The sequence below is a fragment of the Cygnus olor genome, chromosome 20 (genome assembly GCF_009769625.2).
Source record: "Cygnus olor isolate bCygOlo1 chromosome 20, bCygOlo1.pri.v2, whole genome shotgun sequence".
Classification (NCBI taxonomy): domain Eukaryota; kingdom Metazoa; phylum Chordata; class Aves; order Anseriformes; family Anatidae; genus Cygnus; species Cygnus olor.
In genome coordinates, this window is record NC_049188.1 from 1,629,124 (window position 1) to 1,652,175 (window position 23,052).

The following is a 23,052-nucleotide window of genomic DNA, read 5'->3' on the forward strand; positions in this document are numbered from 1 at the left end:
TTAGCAGCCTCCAATGATGAAGACTACACTACCTCCAAAGACAAACCATTTCAGTGCCTCGTTCGCTTAACCATCAATGGCAAAGCTTTGACATATTTGAAGCCTTACGTCTTCACTCAAGACTCCTTCCCCTGCCCTCCTCCCCCTCCAAATTTCTTTCAAAAGGATTCACACAGCCCAAAGGACATCTGCCACGCTTAGTTTCTATTCACAAGGTAATTTTTCCTTTTCCCAGCTTCAAAATCCTGATGCATGTGTGCATTAACCACCTCTCTTCTCCTTAAGACATAGCTTGAGTGGCTGTTAAGGGCCAGAAAAATACCCAGCCATCCCCCTGTAAGACATTGCCAACAAGGTGTGGTTGCTCTGCCATGGCTAACACAGCCAGGAAAGCATGGCAGGCATGTCTGGAAGTACCTGACTTCAGGTTGAGAAATGACACTGCAGTTCCAGCAGAATCAGCTCTTAGACACTATTAAGAGAATGCTTATTAGTCTGTCAAGCCTATGTGGTGAATCTGCAACCCTCTGGCTGACTACAGCTTGCTACTTATTTCAGAAAGCCCACAGCAAAATCGTTCAACAGTAACATAAGGGGTAAAAACCACAACTGTGAGTTTTAATGTATAGCTTGTCAAAGTTATCTGAAAGGTCTACACAGCCTTTAGCAAGGGAAAGGCTCCCCACACTTGCCTTTGAGCAATATATTTGGTAATAAGGTAGTATAATCAAAAAGCAGACCTTCCTCCATAGCGAGCACATTCTGATGCTCTGATTTATGTGACAGTATCCTGCATCAACTGCAGCTGGGAGATCTGCCTACGCCTTTCCTTTAAAGTGAAGACAGGAAAAATACCTAAAGAGTGTTGAATCTCCAGAGCTACCTGGAAAACACAAACCAAAGCAGGTTAAATTCTATAACAGCAAAAATGCAGATGCACTGAGTGCAACAAATCAAAACAAAAGGTATGAAACAGGTATCGCCATTCCTGGGCAAACGTGGAAGGGGAGGCAGGGGCAAACTGAGGGGCCCTTCTCTCCTTGCCACCTTTTCAGTCTTCTCTAGGAATTGGTGCTCCACCTCTGAGGCTGGGCTGTGGGTTTGCTCCCCATTCCCCTTGCTGCTGCTCGTGGGGTGCTTGCCATGCACCTTAGTCTTTCCCAGCTGAGCGCTGCGACTCTCCATGGAGCATCTCTCTCGCACAGGATCAACCTGAAGCAAATGAAGGCAGAGAGGTACCTTGCTCTCTTTTGCCCAACCACAGCTTTAAAAATAAAGCAAACCATGAAGAGCAAACAAGCAAACCACATCCCCCAGCACTCCCCAGACACGGATCCGACTTTACAAAAGTTAAATGTAGTTAAGTGGTTAGAAGTTACTCTTGCAATAGCACGGTTTGGGATTACGTAAATTTTGTGTTAAGAGCACAGGGAGTCGTTTATAGCCTTTTACAAAAATCACAGTACTGAAACTGTGTTTGCTCATCCCTCAAAAGGCCAGAGAAGACTTTTACAAAAGAAATGACAAAGGTAAGATTTGAAAGGCAATTTTAGAATTTAAATGAGAAAGTAGTGATTATGCCTTCAGCCCTTCAAAACATACAGAAGGGCTTTGTTATAAATTTGGGCTGGAACCAGCCCAATTCAACTATTAGAAAAATAGAAAGAAAACACAACAAACAACTTCTCTGCATTAAAGATGTCCTCGTGCTAACAGTCCAGTGATCCAAGACTCCCTCCTTCACAGGAACGGGAGGACAAGTGAATAGGTCACTTGAGAGCTCCATTTAATCGTGAAAAATTTCAAAGCTCCCGGAAAGGATCCTGTAGGGTAATACATGAGCAAGATGAAAGACATTACAGTCTGTGCATCCCAAATTCCTTTATGTTCTTCAGATGCACTCAGCCATGGCGAGCACCAACTGCTCCTCTTCTCCAAGGAGTTAGCTGCTACGTACCAACTCGGCTGCAGTCCCAGGGACTCAGCAATTCAGCTTTATCCATGCTTATTCGACATGGATGAACTGGAGTCAGAAGACAAGGCTGAGGAGAAAGCCACAGGACAGAGCCAGGGGATGGTTACCGAGTGCCACAGCCCAAGAGGAGCAGCGGGCTCCCTCCTAGCACCCTGAACTCCTGAAGTCCCCATGGATACAAGCTACCCCAACTCCTTCAGGAAAAAGCACTTAATTCCGTTTTGCATTTTGGTAATTAAGCAATAGGAAATCTCCCTGTGCCTAATGGTGGTGGTGTTAGGGGGGCGGGCGGTGAGGGAAATAAGAATACAACACAAGTTTGATGATCTGCCCTTGTTACAAAGAGAAAAACTGCATGCAAAAAATATTGGGAGACAATTATAAAATCAAGCCAGGTCACTAAGGAAGTCTGGCAGTCTCTGGGCAAAACCCATAAGCTTTCCTGAAAACATCTATCTTAAATATCACATTCGTTCTTGTTTTAAGTTCTCCTTTTGCTGAGAAAAGCAAGTGCCTGAATGGTTATTTGTGGAATACTAATAGCCACAGATTGCAATTGAAATGAAGACATACCACAGCAGAAACCATGCAGACAATCCTTTTTCTAAGTCAGAGGGCAGAGAGAGGATGCAAGCTGCAAAACGTCAAGAAGCATAGCAGTGGCAAAAAAAAAAAAAACAACAAAAAAAAACATTTTATTTGAGCACACAGCCACTATGAAAAGCAGCTCTGTCTTGTAGCTAACCTACAAACTCCCACCTAAGCTTCTGTAAGCTTCCACATTCAACTCTAGTTCACTGGTCATTAGATACACAGAGGCCAAGGCACTGGTCAAATGTTTTGACAACAGAAATTTAACACTATCACCTTCACAGCAAGAGATGGGAGGGGGGGGTGGGAAGAAGAAATGTCGTAAACCTCATCCCAATGCTTCCCCCCTCTTTTTTTTTTTTTTTTTTAAATAGGGACTGGTTAAAGCCAAGTCTTTGATTCATTCACTAGACTTGCAACTTAACCTAAGAATGCAATTGTGTGTGGGAGGGAAATCCATCCCTTCTACACGGATCAAAAGACTTCAGTTTTGAAACACATCTGTTCTGTTTACAGGGACAGCACATTTGTCAAGTCATCTCTCGCCAAAGGAACCACAAGATCCTTGCAGAAAACACTTTCTCACAAGAAAGCACATACAGAAATCTTTAAAATACTGTTGTAAAAGAAGCACTTATTTTCTTTAGCAGATGACTTGTTCGCCAGCAGGTATTTTCACAAGAGGCTACCTCCCGGTCTCACTTGAGATAAATGGTTTTAGACTGGAGAGAGGGAAATTTGAATGCACTTGCACTGAATCTTCAGTGGCTTAACACTAGTTGAGCACAAATGTAATTGCCTGAGTTTGCAAACTACATAAAGGATTTTATTTATGAATGGAGTCTCACGCTCTCCCTGTCCATTCTTTGGAAAGCATAAAAATAAGAGCAGTGAGTGGAGACCTCCCAGCTTCTGGTGGAGCAATGCTTCCTTCTCCTCTGACTCCAGTTCTTTCTTCGGGCAGCTTGCTTTCACACCAATCCAGGGTTAAAGAACACTGCTTGTCACATGAACAGACATGCAGGATTTGGGTAGATTCACACGCCTCTGACACAAGGCTGTACACAACTCTCCCAGCAAGCCAGGAGAGCAATAGGGAGTTTAAACCTGTCACTCCCCATTCTCCTGGGGAGGTGAGCGGGACCCAACACCTTCTGCTGTTTGGATTCAGCATCCTCCAGCTCATGTATTTTTTCTTGGAGAAAGGAGAACAAGGGGAGGAAGAGTTTTTGCAGAGAACACTTTTTTGCCTCCTCTGATTGCAGCCCTATTACCTGTCAGAGTTCAGCATGCTTCAGCAGGGATGTCTCCAGAAACGACTAATGAGCAGAAGGCAAGACTAAGGCAAGTTGAGTCCCTTCTGAAATTTCACAACACTGAAATGCAAAATCATCCATAGGAATATGGATCAGCTGTAACAATGGCAAAGATCTGAGATGTTTGGCAAGCCTGTAGTAACGGGCACAGCTACCCAAAGATGAAAAGCATTTGGGAGGTGACACAGCAGCATACTAATGAATCCTTGGAAAGAACTGCTGCTCTAAAAGGCATGGAGAAATCAGACTTCCAAATGGCTAATCTCAAGGTGTTCAAGTGTACCTCCACCAGAACCATCCTCATGTTTCAAGCCACACGCAAGGGCCAGGGGAAAGCATACAGTCTGTTCACACAAAGCAGCTTTAGAGAGCAAAGGACCAGCCTTGCATCACAAAGTGCTTAACAATGTGCCAGATGCACTGTTCCACACCAGTTTGCAAAGGGAGCTGGGAGAGGAGACCCGTGCCCCACTGTTCAGGGCATCCTGCACCCACTAAGCACACACATCCTTCCTGGGTGACGAGTTTATTAACTGCTTCTGTTGGGAGTCACAGCCTGACTGCAGACTTGTTACCTCTCAGGATTCAGCTGCAGTCTGTAGCTGCTGCCTTTCCTACCGAAGTCAGCAGGATTGCTCAGCCAGAGGCTTCAGCAGGAGCGTAGGTGGCTATGGGTAGGAATTTTGCTAACAGCCTTATGCAAAACTTTTTGCAGGCATTGGCTCAGATAAAAGGCAAAGGAAGAAAAATAGCACGTTGAACTGTGATGCACTGACAAATGGTCTTGAGCAATACCAAAAAGAAGCAAAGATGGCAGCATGGATATATGCCCGGTGAATACCCACCCCAAGAATCCATTTTCATCCGGCCTGCTTTGGATGCAGTAAATATGCTGAAGGTAACTGCAAACCCTTAGGCACCACTGCGACAGGCTTGTGTACGTCACTGTAACTCCACTTAAGATCACAGGGCTCCTTATCAGTTGCTATTGTGCAATTGCTGTAGATTCCATAAGCAGAGAAAAAAGGAGTAAAAGCGAGCGTAATGAACATATTTCTTCCCTAAACTATCGCCTTGCAACACCTCAAGAGGGGCTTTAAAGCACAGGTCAGGAAGTCCAGTAGTTATGGCACTGAAGGAATGAAACCTGAAAGGCTCCAACGCTGAGAAATGCTAACTGCTGCGATTACTGCCAACCGACTAAACCAGACACTGTGATAAAGAGAAAAGGATGGGCACTGCCTTCAACGGACAGTTGTTTTTCATTGCCTATCAGCAACGGTTCCAACTTTGGTCTCATGTGCTATAATTACTTCCAGCTTTGCTCTCGGGCAAGTATTTTTCAAAACCAGTTTCCATTCGAGTGGAAGTGACTGACTCCCTGCCACACACACTGCAAGTTGGACACAAACCTCCCCGTGCCCTGGCACACAGAAGCCAGGAGATACAGGCTGTGGGCCACTTTTCACATGTCTCACACGCGATGTTGAAACTGAAGTTTACGAGTGGGAGAGCAGGCTTGTTAGCTCCCCGTGAATTGTCTTGGACACAAAGAGAAGTTTTCTGATGGTTACTGTATACGAGTGAGAAAGATGACTACTTAAGAGCACATGTCCATGTTACGGCCTGTGACAAAGCAATTAATCACTCCTACTGAAACTTTAGAAAAAACAAATCCTTTACAAGTGTTCAGGATAGGAAGTTTTCTCCACTCTGAAACTCCAGTGCAGCAGCCCGAGGAGACGGATTTGCAGGCAGACTGAAATGGAAAGACAATTCCTTAGTACACGCAGTCAGAAGGAAGAAATACCATAGTAGATCTTTGTGCATCAACTACAGCTGCTCCAGAGGTGTTCCTTGCAAATAGCCAGTTTGGTCTAGTCTACCACATCCCTGTTTTTAAGAGTAAAATTACACCCTCCAGATCTAGATAGCTTTCTAGATTTAGAAGTAACAGGGAGATGCAACAAATCTTTTAACATGAGAGGACTGATGATAGTAACATGGACAAATGTTTTCCCCCTAAATTTAAAGTTCCAATGGATATACAGAAGAAATTAATTTGCATACACTTTTTTAATATTAATTCCACAAATGATAGAATACATACAGATTCGGCTAGCATTCAAGTGTGATATCCACCATCAGAAGCTTTTGAAAAACAGCATGAGAGATGAGCATGGAACACAACTACCATTTGGCACACAAGCAAAGCAGGATAGAAAAAATACACTATCACACAAGAGTCAATTCCTATCAGAACAAGCATAAGTTCTCGACATGCGCAGTGGTCTCATTAGTTGGTTATCATTAAGCTATTCACCAAAAATAAATTAAAATGGCTCACCTAAGAATCACAAAATCATCTAGGTTGGAAGAGACCTCCAAGATCACCCAGTCCAACCTCTGACCTAACACCAACAAGTCCACAAGTCCTCCACTAAACCATATCACTAAGCTCTACATCTAAACGTCTTTTAAAGACCTCCAGGGATGGTGACTCAACCACTTCCCTGGGCAACAATACAAATTGTTTTATATTGGAGTCCAGGAGCATTGCTATTGGGAAGAGGGTCCATCCTCATTAAAAGAAAATGACTGATTCTGAAGTAATCTTAGATCCCAAAAATGTGACACGCAATTTTTGATGTTGTTCTTTGCTGGCTAGTAAGTCCGTATAGTGGAAAAAAAAGGTTAGCGAAGTCATTGCATGGGAGGACTTGACTACAGATTTGGTCTTTAGGACTTTATTAGTTCAGCCATCATGTTTGTTAGCCAACTGCATCAGAGTGCAATATGACTTTGGGCCATTTAAGGAAAAATTGGGGCGGAGGGGATGGGGGTGGTAACATTGCACCTTACCCCTGTGAAATATTTCTGAGATTAAAGAGCACGTGACGCAATCATATGGGAGAATATTATTAAGTAGTTTTAATTGTTATGTTACCCAGTACCAGGAAAGGAATATTTAATTTATGTAGTCCACAAATAGTCAGCCATACTGTGAACAACAGGAATCTAATAGCCTCAGCTAAATCAAATGAATTAAAAGCATAAAATTATATACATGCATGCACACCTTGAATAGCTCTTTTGGCGTTAGCCTTGATGCAAGACCTGAATTCAGTGGAAATTACTTTACAAATTAGAGCACTTAGGTAGCCCAGATAAAAAATAATCCTTCATGTTGAGGGACTAATAACATATTTCTGAAAAAGCAGCAGGAGAAAGGCCTGGGGCACAAGCCTGGCGCAAACACACAGAGCACATATGTGGAGATTGTAGGTTAGTCTATTAACAAACGCTAAGAACCCCTGCGCCATCCCAGGGAAAACAGATGAAGGACCAGAACGTACAACCCAGCACACTTTGTTCTGCTGAAGAGAAATAGCCACAAACAGTTACTATTTCTTGCCAAGGCAGCCACCAGATCCCTTAAAAACAAAACGCAGCCCAAGCTGTTAAATGTCCCTTCACCACCCTTCTGCCTGCAGGAGCTCCATGATTGCCACTTGCTTCCTAAACAACCCGAGTGCTCAAGAATAGCATGAAAAATGGACCGATGCATACAGAGGAACAGCAGCCAGCAGGTGAAACACGGCCAGCCCAGAGGCAAGGCAGTCAGGAGGCACCTGCGTGGGGCTCGCTGCTGCAGAGCACACACCTCCCCTGATGGCTGGTTAGCCAACGGCCCGGGCTGTCACTCGGGGCGCTGCAGCAGAAAGCTGAAGTTTTATCCTAGGGAAAGGCTCAGCTGCTCCATGGGGTTTCCCAGAGAGTTGTCTGTGCAGTCTTGCCACAGGTGGTTCAACAGTTACCTGTTCCTCAGAGGAGCCTCCAACAATGGTACATTTTCAACCTTGATGCTTGCATTAAAGTTCAGAGGTTTTATCCAAGTTAGCCCTAACCTACCATGCTAACACCAAAACAACCAGGTGCTTTATGCTGCATTGCTCGCTTCCTGCGGATCTTCACAACTTTGCTGCCTCCCAACTGCCTGACCTTGCAGTGCTCGGCCCTGCCTGGCTTTTTTGGTGGTCTTTGAAGCTCAGAATTTCACTAATTCATTTCCATGCTTTATTTCATCTAAGAATTGCTTCATGAAGTCTGCTCAGGCTTGGGAAGCAACACTCTGTTAGTGTGTGCCTTTTATAACCAGGAGCTGAAGCATGAAATGGGAGAAAGACTGAGCATACGTATATTCACACTACAGCATAAATGAGTCTGAGAATAGAGCTCACAGGAGAGATGGGGAACAGCTTCCTGGCCTAGAAGCAGCTTTCCATTCCAGAAAGATGAAAATTGATTTCTGCACTCTGGTTCAATTAATTACTAAAGCCATTCCCATGTGATTAAATTGAGTATATGCTGTAGACCAACAGATTTTCCACCATGATTTTCAACAGTAAGGAAGGCTGGAGGCTGTCATTCCTGCCAGTGCAGTGCCACAGCCGGGCTGGCTTTCACTGTGCTCCATCACCACTAGTGCCCGTGTCTTCCTTCATCTTGTAGGAGATCACAAGCAGCTTTCCCACTCATCTCACCAGCAAGCTATCACTTCAAAGTGATCCACAAAAACCAGGGCGTCACCATCCATAGGTGACTGCTGCCTTACCAATGCTTTTGGAGCTCTTTCCCCTACTCCCATTAAAATCCAAATCCAAACAAACGGTTTTGGAGATGAGAGGATGTCTTCTATTATGCTCTGCGGCCTCAATGCAATTTTTCCCGAACAACTCCTCTGGTTCACATTAGCCTTCTCTTGTGGGGTAAAGACAATGTTTTCTGCAGATTGGCGGCACGACCTCAGGAACAAGTCAACCAAGCTCGTGACTCAAGCAAACTAAAATAACGTTCTGCACCTATCCTCCACGGATTTTGTAAAGTTACAGCAAAGTTTCCAACCCTTCAACTACAGACAAAGCATTCTGATTAATAAATTTAAAATTATTAGGCCAGAATACGTACAAGGATCTGCCACAAGGAACAGCCTCTAAGATTCTTAAAGCTGAGTATTCTGTTCATTTGGATTGGGGCTAGTTGAGTTAAATTGATTTTTTTTAATGCATTTATCCTCTACAGGGACTTTTTTTCTTAAACGCTGATTTGTTAAAACTGTGCCTATCCAATACTCATTACTGAAACGCGTGGAAAGCTGCCAAAAGAAGCGATGCCTTCTGGACTAAACAAGGGATTTATTACTGGGAAACCACTGCACAGGGTAAAAATCCATCACAAACTTATCGATTTAAACTGATTGTAAGTAATCACACAATTTATATTAAGTGAAACATACTGCCATCTAATTTAGAGTAAGTGAATTGAATGCTACTACTCTGAATTCTGTTTAAAAGCAAACTAATTGATATCCAAATAGAAATAATTGACGTTTTCAGAAAACATTAATAAAATATTCAGTTATCTCTGTTTATAATGTATTGATAGGTCATTTTTACCTATTTAAAAATAGTTGGGCACTAATTATAGTGTTATATTTCAGCAGAGGTTTATACATAAGCTTGAGAGCAAGTTACTTAGAACTGGACAAATACTGTGTCTGCAGTGAGAAGAAAAGTATTTGATATGCAGGATGTAGGTTAAATGACTTCAACTCATGCTTCATATAGAAGCCTCAAACTTTGCCTGCTTTCCACCTAAAAGATGACAAAATCATACATTTTACTAAAACATGCTTCTCACCTCCAGAGAAAACATCTCAGGATGAAAATTGTATTGTGTGGCACAAGTTGCCATTGTGGGACTACATCTTCCCTCAAAGCTCCCATCCAGGGAATTGAGCTTGCCAGTCTCCTTTGATATGTCACATAATTGGATCCCAATCCTCAACATTAGCCAGCCCTATAGCCAATTTTATTTCTAAACAAATATTTGAAGGTGTTTGTTGCTCTTTTAAAACTGTCAATATGCAAACACTTCCAGGAATATAAAAAACCATCTTGTTCAGAATGATCTCTCTCACAGTCAGAAGTTTGGCTATTTAAGGATGTAGGAACATATTCCTTATTAATGGAGTTGCTTGCTTATAACGGGAACACAGAGCATGCCACCATTTTCAGTATACTGTCAACCTCATAGGTTTTGAAGACTACAAGCCCACCCCAAAGCTCGAAATTTTTAATTTTAAAGTAACACATATGTTGTACTGAGGAGTTTAAACCTAATCCTGCAATAAGCTGCATGTAAGTGGAACAGTTGTCCATAACTAGCCTCATTACAATTCAATTAAATCCATTTGCAGAGTGCATTGCGGGACCGGGCCCTTAGGAATTTGTTATGTTCCTGGAGTTTATTAAATTGCTAGGTATCTTCAACAAGGCAACAGCACTGCATCCAAACCATAATTTATTTCTATTTACCTTGTTAGTACTAACCACCTGTTAGCTGTTATTTTTGTGCAACCAGACGCTTCCATTTATGTAAACTTTTCCATTTTTGTTATAACCTGGCTCTTAATACATCTTTCATGGCTCTTAAAATCATAATCACTTTTATGTTGCTTAGACAGTCTGGTGCTAGACTTACACATAAACCACAGGCGGCACAAAGACAACTGTCAGCCTAACTTACCCAGCAGCATGCCCTGGCAGGTTGGTGTCCCCAGCCACTTCCCCTGTTTAAGGACTTCTGTATTTCCATCTAACCTAACTGAAGCCACGAGACAACTCATTATATGGGGAATACATTCTCTGGTAAATACTCCTCCAGAGCTTGCATCAAACTTCAAGACATTTTACAGGCAAAGTATACCAAAAATATACAGTACTGCAGCTTTTCAATTATATTTATTTAATGAGAATGTACGGTTGTTTCGTTTCCCAAAAGTTGATACCAATCCCTTGATTAAGCACCTCATAAGGCTCCCTTCTGCTGAGCTGAAGTGGTACTCACCTTAAACAGGCCGATACTAAGTTCTACCAGAGGATGTTCCTGCCCCTCAGGTACTTGCCAAGCATGACTTAACTTGCCAAGAAACTACTGTCAGAAACAAAACCTATTTTGTAAGTTCAGGTTTTTAAACAAGGTCAGCCACTACAAAGCAGTGCGGTTTGACAGAGACTTATTTCTACCCAGTGATGTGAATACAGCCAGGCAGTAACAAGCCTGTTTGCACTCTGTTCAGAAACACCACCAGAACTTCCACCCACAGCTACACACATCGGATGCAGGCAGCTGAGCTGGTTGGAGGTGCTCAGTTGCCTTGCGAAGTATTTAGTTCATCACAACAGAAGAACAGTATGTTATAAATTAGCTTATACTCCCATTTCATGAGCATTGCACTGCTGTTTTAAGACAGTTCCCAGACTAGAAAAACATTTGTTCACAGCTCACGAGTTAGCTGCAGCCCAAGACTGGGCCTCCCATAAACAACAGGCTATCAGCTATTACACTGTTAAAAAAAAAAGGTGTGAAGAATTAGCAAATTAGAGTAGTAAGTAATCCTCTCCACTGAGGGGTAAATAGATTTATTAATAAAGCAATAAAAGCAAAACTTTGGTCAGAGAGAAATCGTCACAAGGAAAGGAAATGAAAAAGGTTTATTTTGTCAAATAATGGCTAAGGTTAGGCAGATACAACTAGCAATTTTTCCAGCTGCTTTTCTGCCTCCCTACTCATTCTCAGCAGTGTAGCTATTTTCAGTCTCTGAAGCGCATAGTAGAAAAGCAACAGAAACTGGCAAAAAAAAAAAAGAAACAAAAAGAGAAAGGTTCAGTGGATCAAATGCAGAAAGACAACTCAGGCACAATCTTTGAATAGAAAACAGGGAGTTGCACAATTTGAGAATCATCTCTTGGCATCAAAAGCAGCTCACAGTAGGATTATTTCTGTGCAGAGTTCTGCAGGTTACAGTTGCGGTCAATAGAAAACAAGGATCACACGGGTGCTCTCATGGGAACATGGCTACAATAGCACGTCCTCCTCCTCTGTAATCTAGCTTGGGATCTAGAGCTCCTAAGAAAACTCTCATCAGACAGGGTTTTGTTGTGTTGAGTAACCCATTTCCTCAGACTTGTCACTGTGGATTACAGCACAGAAAACAGGAAATTTCCTAAGACAAAATGGTTTCATCTGCCATTACACTAGTAACTGCACACAACCACAACTAGCATTAGTGCCACATGTCCAAGCTCATCCTAAAATAAAGGGCCAAGGTCCCTTAGCTTTAACTTGAAGAGCCTGCAGAAGCCATTTGTCATGCGTTGCGCTGCAGGGTCTGACACTTTGCTTTTCAGTATTGAAGTAGCTCCGCTGCTAACACTTCCAACCATCCAGCACCTGATGATGACAGCAGTACTGATACTGTGCAAGGCTACAGGGGACATGAAATGAGATGTTGCAAAACGAAGTTCAGATATGCTTAAGCCATTGAAGCAGCAGCTAATATTTGCTTTCTTCCCAGCTCAAAAGGAAGCAGCCTTATTAAAAGACAAGCTATTTTACACTCTCAAAACCCTTCATTCCCAACAACTCTAGCAGAGGCCACTACTCTCCTGCCCTATATGGCGACAGAGCTCAAGTCAGACAGCAAACACAACACAATCAGAAACGCATTTACACTCACTCTGGATGAAAATCAGAGTTATTTCAGGCATTAGCCTTTTTTAGATGGTAACAGACAAAAGGCACCCTGCCCTACCTTTCTTAGGCCTCTGCTCGGTCCTAGACAGGAGTTCCAGCCTGTTCCAAATGGTCTGTCTTCTTAAATACATCCATCACTGCTCCAACAAAGCCAGCTCATGTACCATCCGACCTAATGCCCTCCTGCCTCCCGAAGCCCCACATAGTTCCCCAGGCCCTTCCCTCCTCTTTGCAGCTTGGCAAGCAGCCTCGCTGCTTGGCAACTCCTGCCCCGAAGGCACAGCTCCAGCCCCCCAGATGCAAAAGGACTGGTTGCTAATCCCTGTCCCCAGGCTGCGTGGAAATCACTAGCAATCACCCCCAAAATCCTGCTGAACGGGGCTGAGCCAGCTGCTGCTGTGAGCTCTCTCAGCCCGGGTCCCACTGCCCTCCTCCGGGTGCTGAGGCTGTGCCAAGTATCCCACGGGGCTCCCAGAGAACAGGTATCCTGCAGAAAGGGAGGGGGAAGGAAGTTAACCTGGAAAATGCTTTGGAAGAAGAAAAAGAAAGAAAGCGACAGATAATTGTTGACAGCCTGCTCTGGAGTTGGAGAGAAGCTGGAAGAAGCATTACAGACAGCAGAAACTCACTTGGAAGAGGAGTTACTTTTACTCAAGCAACATTTTTAAGCAAAAAAAACCATCCCAACTCTTTCCTTCCTCAAAGCTGTCATGAAACCAACTTATGGCAGCACCTCAAAGCACTGATGAGGTATTTGTCTGCTGAATGTAAAAAACGCACCAATGCTGAGCTTTCAAGATGAAGCACTACCTGAGTTGCATCATGGAAGCAGAAGGCCACATGGGAACACACAGCAGCAAGCAAGCCCAGCACAACCCAAACCCAGCGCCCTAACCCAGCACTCGCCTCCCTGCTGGGTCTGGAGTTAAATAGGTCACGGCCTCATACAGGGGGAGGCTGGCTCAGGATAAGCTGTAGAAGGTGAGGCTATAAAACCCCAACGTGCAACTGTCTCTAGAGAGATTGCTTTGGCTCAGCTTCTTTTTCTACAGGAGGTATGACACTGCCTGGCTTCGAAAGGGGCAAGAGGCAAGCAGAGACTGCAAGCTTCTCTTCCCCGCCTTTTTTTTTTCCTTTAAAAAAAACAAAAACAAAAACTCCCTGCCAGTCTCCAGGGAGAGTTAGGGGCTCTAACTCCCCACTAACACAAGCAAATTACCCCAAGGAACTCGCTGTCCTGGGTTGCAGTTTTAGCCTCAAGAGGATTTCTTTTTAACTTAAAATTGCAGTCAATGTATTGTCATATAGAGCACACACACAGAAATCCCCTCACAATCCCACCTTCCTTTGGTACCCGTGTGACAGCATTTCCAGATGCCTTGTGTACACAGCCTGTTACTTTCTGATGGTCCTCTCCTCATGTCACAGCTTTGGATCTCAGAAAAGTGACGAGTTGATATTGAGAGTAAAGAAATGCATCTGTTTGATGAGAGCAGCAAGCTGGTGTAGAAGCTGTCAAACGGAGGTAATGTCTTACAACTGCCTTAGTATAATGAAAATATCTTTTAACACTCAGCAACAACTGCAGAGTGAGACAGAAAATAAAACTGCCTACACCTGGAGAGCACGCTCTCTGCTTGAGAGAGCATTAACTTCTGCTCTGGGCTACACAACCTCTCTGAGCGGAGGAAGCCCTATTTCCAAAGTGCCAGCTCAACTCCAAAAAGGGGCAGGCAGACCATTTTGCTTCCCATTCCCTCTGCACCAAACTATTTCATCATCGTGCTGCTGTTTTGAAGGAGATGGGAGAACTGCCAGGATCCTGTGCGCAAGTAGCTCCTTGCACAGGACCAGCCTCAGACGGCCTCGGCAGCACATGAGGCCTCGGCTGCGCTCAGCACGGCCACACGAAGGCAAGCAAAGGCAGATGAGGTAGGAGGAAGCCTCAGCTCCGTTGAGAAGCTGGGGAAAACCACTGTCCAGCCCAGCACACCATTTCAGGTTTTTATAGGGGGGGGTCTATATAATGAACATGTTTTTTTCAGGAACTGGGGATAAAAATAAAGATACACGTGAAGCTGAAAACTCTGCATAGCACGCACATACTTGAACACGCACCTGACTGTCAAACAACAACAGAGGGGATCAACACAGGCTCTGTTTTGCCATAATTTCTGGAAAGCCACTGATAATTCCAGTGAATCAGACTTTGCATGTTGCAAACAATTCTTGACTCTAGGAAAGCTTTAGACTTGCATGCTTTAGACACTTAGGCATAGATTTTCACAGGTCATCGGGGAATTTGGATGCTGAGCTCTCGCCAGAAGTTTGAACATTGAAAAGTAAGCACCGGCAAGCAAATATTTGAGGTATTTAACCTCCCCCAAAGGCACCAAAGCTAAGCACTCAAGTGACTAACCACTTGCAAAAACACAAGCCTCAAATCTTGTGAGATCATCTACATTAGCACTGAGCAGCTATTGAAAGCATTATCCAACACTTTCCTAAGCACTGAAGGCTAAGGAGAAGTCAGCCAGGCACACCGGGCCTGCAGGGCAGAGCATGATTAGCTTCAGGGGGGTTTAATCACTGCTGTGATCTTACCCATGAAGTCTAAGTGCAAAGGTGGGGGTGGAGAAGCATTTAGTGTTGTCCAAGAAAATAAGAGATTATGGTGAAGAGTGGAAGAGGTATTATCAAATCAATACTGTGCAATAAATACACTAAGTGCATTAATCCAATTAGCTGAGTGGAATAAAACAAATGTGAGGGATACTAGTAAAACAGGAAGATTGGAAGAGGCTGAAGTTAAACATACCTGAAAAGGAGAGGCAATGAAAACAAAATACCAAAACAACAGGCTTTTGGCATCTACATGCAGTCTGAAAACATAACCTGAGCACGGATGTTGTCTGGGCAATTCTGGGGCTCATACCCAGGCTTATAGATGAAGAGTGAACAGGGACGAGTGCAAGGTTTTCCATGAGTGAAAGCACAATGCCAAAACTCTGCAGCTGAAGCTTGTTTATTAAATGCCACCGCACCATAATACACTGAAAATAAAGAAAACTATCACTGTAAAGAACTAACAGCTTGCAGAAGCTTATTAACTTGTAGCACAGCCCACATGTCCTCAGTGAATACTCAGTCAGATCTAGCATGGAACTATGAAAATAATAGGGAGGAGGAGGTGGCCAGGCTAAGAAAAGAACTAGCAGACAAGGAGAAAGGTATTTTAGACAGTTACCAACACTTAGAGCAGAGAACTAAGCTAATCCCGTATCAGTCCGGGCTGTCTGCGCTGCACCAGGCGTCAGTAGCACAAGAACAGGAAAGCAGCCCCCTAAGCATTCATTTCAATCAGGCACTCTAGTAAGAGGAAAACTTCTCTCCCTGAATGTTTAAACAGAAGCAAATACAGACTGACTTATGCATGCATTTATTAAAATTTTCTCAGCACTGAGTATTTTGGCTTTTAAGTTTCACACACAGCTTGAAAGCAAGGCAGAAGCCAAAGCATTAGGAAGAACACCATCTCTTTAGAGGATTAGGAATTAAGTTAACTGCACATTAGAGATTAAATAGTGGAGTACTTGTCTTTATTCTTAATAATAAACCATAAGGCATTGAGCTACGCAGCACGATTAACTTCTTTCAACTTCTCACTATTACTGCTGAGACAGCAACATGGTAGCCTCACAGAAACATGAAAAAATATGGAGTGATTAAGTTAAAATTAAGTGAATTTAGGGCAGGCAAAAAATGCTGCACTGCAACCCAGAATAGACGAGCCTTTTGTTCATGTAAAGAGCAGCATGAGCACTGGCAATGTTGGAAAGAATTCCAACAAAACAAAAACTGTTCATCGTTTGAAGTGACCTGTTCTGGGGCTTAAAACATTATTCTATATCCTTTCTCTCCTTTCTAACTCACAATTCATCTGGATACTTGCTCTGTAGAATAACAAGACTGCTAATGATGTGTACCGAGGAGGGGAGAAGGACAGACTACGGAATCCATGGCTGAGCTCTCACTTCCCCCTTCATCAGGCTTATGCAGTCTTGGACTTCATTTTCCTTTGGCCAGATTCCCCATTTATAAGATGCCTCTTGAAGGCATCCTAACAAACAAAACAGGGAAAAAAAATAGCACACATTTAAGTGTGTGAGATGTGGAGATACTATATGCTCAGAGATCATTCTGATCATTAGACAATCAGCTCTCCACACACTAAGATATCAGCAAAATCCAAGACTTACCAAGACCCCTAGGAATAAAAATACTTTCCACAAGATTGACAAAGTTCTGCCTTCAGTACAAATCTTCAAGTATTTTCTATGGTGCTGTAAAATGCTAAGTGTATTCTTCAGTACCCTAGCCTGGATTAGGATGACTGAAGGAAGGCAGGAAGCCAGCCTTCGAGCAGTTGTAGCCTACAAGCAAATACCTACATACTTTCCACCATGCTATCACCTCCCACCTACTGCAGAAGCCCACCTGAAAGGTAGGTTATTGGTTTTAGCTTCCATCAAATTATGCCTTAAAGCACTTCTTTATTACCTGAAAAACTGGACAACACCTAAACCACTGAAAAAACTCTGGCACCAAAGCCCATCCTGTCAAGGCAAGGCTATCTGTGCACAGTCTTGGATGTTTCATACCTGGGTAGTGAGCCTGGTTTTCCTGCATTGCACAGTCTAGCACAGGTAACTCAGATCCAAGACTAAGTAAATCTAAACAAGCAAATAGCCCTATTGGGAACAGCTGAAGTCATCACAGCACAACATGCAGCAGCTGCTTTGAGGCAAAGCTCTGTCCTGGTGCAATAGGCAGCAACTCCCCTCCGTGTCATTTCTGTAGCTACATGAGATCCTAAGTGAAGTATCAAAGCCTTTTCAGCTAGGTGTGATGTATTATCTGTGACGTGGTGCAAAACATACCTAAGCCAAGCATACAAGGCTCACTGAGAGTCTGGAGTTTCGTGGTAGCCTTCAGGCATAACGACTCAGCTGCAAATAGGGCTCAGTACTGCATGCACACATTTGGTGTGCCAGGCTGTGCCCTGCAGCATTTGCCACCTAAGCACACGAGGCAGAATTAGAGCTGCTGAATTTGTTCCAGGAAAACACTGGAAGAATGCAATGAACCAAACCATAAATGCTTCATGGAAATATACTAGCTTCCAACAACAGAGGCAAGTTTCCCCCATATTCTCAGCTAGCAGGATGCAGGGATTTCACATCACAGGCAGAGAAGACACGAATTATGTGACAGGGAATTTAGTTTAAGTGCTACAGGACCAGCAGCCTTCGGAAACTTGCGTCTACCAAAGCTGGCAGTACACTCAAATTTATGGTCTGTGGATCTCTCAGGGAAAATATGGGAAGTGAGCCTTTGGTCAGATTTCAAAGGAAAATACCTTCATTAGAAACTGCTTTGGATTTGCTGGACTGGTCTGTCAGTATTTTGGGAACCTGAAAGTCTGGTTACTGAGAATACCCAGGACTTAACAGCCCTGAGAAACTGGTCTCATTCTGGAGTACATATAGCTTTGTTACGATTCCCGGAGAGCTGAGCTCTGCTTCCTAAAGCTGGTATGGTCCCAGCTTTCTGTTTGATCTGGTGGCAAACAATCTCAGACTGGAGTTGTGCTGGGGCTTTAGCATTACTTCAAAATGACATTTCCTGTTTTGTCTTTTGAAGTTAGCAGGAGAGTTGCATTCTCTACCCAGAACAGTGACTTTTTTATTTATTGTTTTCATAGATCTACAGGAAGGGGATTCAAGCATAATGTATTATATATAGAGAGAAATTTGGACAATTAGGCTTATTTTGATACTCGGTAAACTATGTAATCCTGCAAGTGTCTTACTTAGCTGAAAAGACAATACAAAAATCCACAGTCCCAAACTGGTGACATCGCCAAGTAGCCTGTTCCCCTTCTATTCCACAGTTGGAATAAAAGCACAACAGTTTTGTTTAGTGAACCAAAACAGGTGATTTTGCCATAACTTTTCCAGCAACAACTTTAATAAAAGTTTTTCCTACCTGTGGCAAATTTAGGAACTCCTGGGATTTCTCTGATGCTCAACAGTGGAAGAGTTATCACCTTCAGCTACCTACAAAACAGAAAAAAAATAATCACAAGCTTCATCAGCCCTTTAACCTGCCTTTGCACCACTTGCAGGTTCAGATATTCACATCAAAAACATTTTTTGTATCCAAGTACTCTATTACATACAGATCATTCCCACTCATAGCTTTTTAGACATTCTGTTCATATACCTGTTAGACAATCCTCTGTCCCTTCCTTAAAATCATAAATATCCTCATAAACCATCCTCTCAAAACATCCTCTTCCAGGCTAATGTTAATGCACTGTTTTTATACCCATCGGCTGTTTTTACAGGCCACTAAACTCCCTGTTTGCCAATACTTAAGCCATTCAAAGAATCCTTCAGAATTGCCTGAAGACAGCCACATGCCAAAAGAAAACAGCAAACTCATCTTCCTTTGTAAAAACCCAAACCCTTATCTAGTATTCTAGATAAAAGAAAATCCTACAAATCTATATTTAACCATCACTTTTTGTCTCTTTTTACTGTTTCCCGTCCAATATACGTATATATAGCTATCTGTGGGGGGTCTTTTTCCTGTCCTGAGGAGTTCAGCTTGCAATGCGACGGTCTTTCACTGCAGTTTCAATAGTGGGATATGTTTAAGGTAACAAAAATCAAAAGAATAAATCCCTTGTAAGCATAGTGTTGCAGAGTTGTCTTCTTATTTTTCAGTTGGATTCCTAGGTTTAACATAGTGCTTAGCTCACTCACCAAAATGCTGCAGACATTCACATGCAAAGTATTTTGGAAGTGAAAGTCAAGGACATTCTGGATTTAGCCTTGCAGTGACAGGCAAATTCAGTCCTGCATAGTCAAGTAAAACTGAAGTTGTGAAAGGTACATGCATAAAAATAAGGTCCAGAATGATCCCACTGTAGTCTGGATGCCAGAATTTAATGGAAACTCATGTAAACAGTCAATTAGAAAGAGATCCAAATACTTTATGATAGATTTCCTGGAGATAGACTGTTCTCTGTTTTATCAGGAAGTCTTGGTGCCATTCAGAGCAAAACTCACAAAACTGTGGAGACTGGGAACAAATTAATTTGATGCCAAATAGAGTTTAGCTTCATATTGCGGTTAATTCTGTTGCAGTCATTGCAGAATAATTCTCAAAATCTGATGCCCACTTTGACAGTAATCCCTCCAAATTCAAGTCAACCTAAAGATATAACTGAATAACCTGCCAGAACAGACTTACTGCATTGCTAATGGACATTAGCAAATACAGTGGGGGAGAAGGGGAAACAAACAAAACCTGCACCATGAAACCTCTTACACAGAATTTCCAAAAACAGACTTCCATGCTCTTTACAGGAGGAAAAAGGTGAGGGGCTGGGGAAGTCATATCACAGAGAAAGAAGCAGAGGCACAGATTCTTAATATGACCTTCTTAAAGAGTCCCCAGCAGATCAGGTAAGAAATCAAAACTCAAGCCACTAGTTCTTTGCTTTGAAATACAATTTTGCAACATGCAATCATCTGCAGAAACACGCTACAGAACAACACACATTTGATTTATCTTCGTACCACGGGAGTGAGGACAAATTGTACCTCTAATTCAACATAGTTAGGCTGCATCCCCATGTTAGCAGAGCTCAAGTCTGGCTAGCACACTAAACATCATGATGGGATGTGCACAATTTCAGTCAGAAAAGCCTTCTTATACCCAAGTTAGAGGATACAGCCATCCATGGTATCAGATAAAACTAATCTTTGGCACAGAACAATAGACCAAGAGTTGATCTTGCTCCCCAGAGCCCTCCCCTCCTCATTTGAGGTAAAAATTCACCCTTTTCCCATTCCACCTTTTCCAGCTGCCAGACCCACCTCTGCTGCCAGGCTCGCAGCCACATGGACAATCTGGTTCCACCATCTTGTACGCTCAACCCGTGAGGGAGAGCATTCAGAGGTACTGACAGAGAAAGACAGGAGTTCACAGTGCCTTTTGATAACAAATAAGTAAGTAAGTACATTTTAAGAGCCCTATGGTACCTGCTCCTTATGTCTTCATTTTTTCAACTCACCAAAGGTGACAGTTACAGCTGTTGCTTTTTTTCTGTATTTACTTCAGTTTTCTGCATTCCTCGAGATGTTTCTCTAAATACCTTTATCAAAATAACATCCAACTAGAGCTTTCTCATCCTAACACCTTGTGGGTCTCAAATCAGAAGTGGGAACTGCTAAGGTTTCCTGAGAACACCACAGCAGCCTGAGGGGGCACCAGCTGCCGCCTCGCTGCGGGCCGGCAGAAGAGCTCCTGGGAGGCCGCGGAAGAGACAGATCTGTTTGAGACTGCAAACAAACAAACAAAAAGCAAACAAACAGCCCAAAAAGTCCATCTTTAGGGCTTCAAAAAGCCTGCTCCCGGCCGCCGCCGGGCAGGCGTCTCCCTCTAGCGTCCGAGCGCGCCCACGGGCGGCAGCCCGCCACCATGTCGGCTCGGCTTTCTCTCTCTCCCACACTGCCCTCTGCAGCTGCTTTCCCAGCCATGCCCAGACAAATCTCAGCTCAAGCTGAGTAAAAACGAAATAAAATGAATAAAACAAAGAGTCTAGAGGGGTTTTATTAGTCAGGACTGACTGGTATGAGCAGAGCCACGTTGGTCCCCAGGACACCAATGCCTCAAAGGCCACCTTGGCACAAACACAGAGTCTCTCACGCATATCTGGCAATCTCTCTATGTCTCATAAAAAGATGCCAAATCGCTGCTGCAGCAAGTCATACTAAAGACATGTAGATTGGTTTCTGCGGATATGCCAGCAGCATGACATGTTTCTGACCCATGCTGGTGGGCCACCAGGACGAAGGCCCAGTGGGCCAGGCCCTGAGGCACAGGCTGGGTGTCTGTATGCACCTGCCTGCGACAACTGTCTTTTGTTGAATAAATCCTTCAAAGAAATAGATTAGTATATTGTTGTAGCAAAGTGATGTATTTACTGCTGCAGAGCTCCAGACGCTCTATAAGCCACAATAATACAGTTAAGTGGAAAATGAGTCACTTAAAACCATAATGACTATCATAACATAGTGCTACTGACAACAAACCATGGCTCACAGTAGCACCACAATGATAACGCTGCAGGGCCGCTGGCCCCTCCACACATGGCAGCCCCAGCACTGCTGGAAGGAGCCCAGTGTGGGGTGGCACAGCCGGCTGGGGGGGGGCAAGCTGCTCCTGCCTTCCCCAGGACACATGGGTGCAAGTCACCATCTCATCAACATGGCACTTTGCCTCATTGCTGGCTCACCTCACTGCTTAGCTTCATTGAAACCCTTTTGGTGACTCCTAGGTGAGCAGAGCAGGGCACTGCCTTCAGGGGGTTGTCCTGCCCTGAAGCAGAGCCCACTTCTCCCCAGTCGGAGCAGGCAGGCCTGAGGGTCACCAGACACCCCCTGTGTGGGGGTACCCTCATCCACCCCAGTGGGGCACACAGAGCCCTCCATGCAGCGCTCACCACACAACAGGCATTTTCAGCACAGAATTAATTCTGTCTCTGTGCCAATTAGTGTGTAAACCCTCAGCTGTTGTACCCACAGGTGTGGGTCGTTTGGCAGCCACTGGTGTGCTGTGCCTCTGGACTTGCCCTTGGGTGCAAGATGCCTCAGCCATTGCTTTACTGTGGGACTCCGACACTGGCCGTGCCATGCCAATGGGGGCAGTCTCTTTTCCAGGCTCTTGGTGTGGTTTGGCCAGGGGGCAGCTGCGTGTGGGGCTGTGGGAATGGGAGCTGGAGGCTCCACCAGGCCTGCTTCAGCCCCTCGGTCCAGCTGAATGGCTGCAGGGGCCTCACTTTGCTGTAGTCGCCTGCTCAAGGCATTCTGAGGAAAAGCCCCTCGAGGCAGGCAGACCCCCTCAGGAGTCAGCAGGGCTTTGACAACATCAGCGGATTGTTAGCCTTCAGCTGACATGGCAAAGGTGAATAGGGCAGAACAGGAAAAAAAAAAACTGCCAAGTTTTCTGCTGGTGTGAAGCAGACAGCTGTATGGATGTTAAATAAACCATTTTGGTTTATGTCCTTAGAAAACTTGACTTCAACTTTTTTCCTCGTCTCCACATGAAGTGATTCACTGCTGACTGCAGTTAGCCCCTTCAAAAGGGAGGTAATGGGTAACACAGGTTGATGTCCTCATTAATGGCTGAGGCTTTGAGGATCTGATATGCTGACTCTCATCGTACCTACCGTTTGCAACAGAGAGGCATCTTTTATTCCCATAACATAAGCAACGTGCTTTGTTGCTGGACTGTAGCACCATGCACTTTAAGCCTAACTCTACAAAATATGATTACCTTTATCTAGCTGAATGCTCTGGGTACAGACCACTTCTGGTCCCTCTTATTAAATGTGATAAAGCAAGGTCACTCTTTAGTCAACCTGATCATTACCTGCCACAGCACCATTGAGATTTCTGTCATTTATGCAGGGAACAAGAGAGCTCCTCACAGATCAGA

The 23,052-nt window shown here is 43.9% G+C and overlaps 1 long non-coding RNA gene across 1 annotated transcript; it reads right to left on the reverse strand.

Annotated features, from left to right (window-relative positions):
• Positions 1-3,016: 3,016 nt before the first annotated feature.
• Positions 3,017-18,618, reverse strand: LOC121057919. The gene is made up of 3 exons (XR_005814019.1): positions 18,529-18,618; positions 12,839-12,967; positions 3,017-5,641 (listed from the first exon to the last, which is right to left on the reverse strand). It is a non-coding gene; the product is annotated as an uncharacterized LOC121057919 (long non-coding RNA).
• Positions 18,619-23,052: the final 4,434 nt, after the last annotated feature.